At 36.5% G+C, this 1050-nt stretch overlaps 1 protein-coding gene across 1 annotated transcript in view; it reads left to right on the forward strand.

Moving 5' to 3' along the window:
• The window catches only part of LOC101845709 (mediator of RNA polymerase II transcription subunit 15), a gene marked incomplete in the record, with an annotated part of 67073 nt that overhangs the window by 19691 nt on the left and 46332 nt on the right, over positions 1–1050 (forward strand).

Genomic DNA, 1050 nt, shown 5'->3' on the forward strand with positions numbered 1-1050 from the left:
CATAAGTGTTTTCGCGCCCAGAGCCGGACGATACGCGAAACAATGCACTGTTGTTATGGAGCGCCGCCACGAGTGTCACCTCTCTATTACTGTAAACCCTCTCTGGTAACACCTCTATTCTTCGGCACTTATATGACCTTATTTTGTTGCAAGTGCCGTAAAACTCTTATTAAAACTAAAAATTACTCTAACTTTGTCTTGAAATTTCAATGCTAAATAGGGGATGATCTTGGTTGTTTTGGTTTTCTTTTTGTTTTGTTTTTACTGTGTGTGTGATTTATTGGCTATTGACCGTCGTGTTGAAATGTTTTGTGATGCCTGCCACTATAAGTTGTGAATGATTAATGGGCTCTGTGATGTGGTCTGCTTCTCGCCAATTATCCCAAGCTGTGTGTATCTGGGTGTTAAATGTTAATTGCACCTACAAAATGAGTTACTTGTTGCAAACCCGGAATGGAGATATTGGCCATAAAATCAATACAGGCATCAGATTTTGTAGATTTTCAACTGATACCACTTTCTGAAAATTTATTGTCTTTTTATCAATAATAATTCTTCTCACTAAATTATGCAAACTCAAATTATAAAAATTTGACATATCTATGCTATTCCCATAGGGCTAAAAAGTGAAGAAGTAAGTCATTTTGTTGTCAAGCCTTAATGTTTCTAATCAATAGATTAATTATAGTCTCACTGAGTGACCTTTTGCTTCCTGCTATAAATTCTTTATTATTTACTCACCTGAGATATGAGCTGGCAATAGTAAAGCGGGTGGTTGGTGGGTGCTCTGGTCTGGTTTGTTCCTTTGTTGCCCATCAAGCGTCTGATCTATAGTCCTTATATCTCTTCCTCCTTTTTTTTGTTTGTTACTCTCTTGTAACACCTAATCTTCGGCTCTTGTACAAACTTGTTGTGTTGCAAGTGCCATAAATCTCTTGCTAAATCTAAAACTTTACCATAGAAAAGAAAGTGACGGGAAGACTAAATTTGTCTTGTCTTTTCCATTCTTGGTTCAAAGTTATTGGATTTTTTTTTATTCCCCTTCAGAGA

This window comes from Aplysia californica, unplaced genomic scaffold (assembly GCF_000002075.1).
Source record: "Aplysia californica isolate F4 #8 unplaced genomic scaffold, AplCal3.0 scaffold00371, whole genome shotgun sequence".
Classification (NCBI taxonomy): domain Eukaryota; kingdom Metazoa; phylum Mollusca; class Gastropoda; order Aplysiida; family Aplysiidae; genus Aplysia; species Aplysia californica.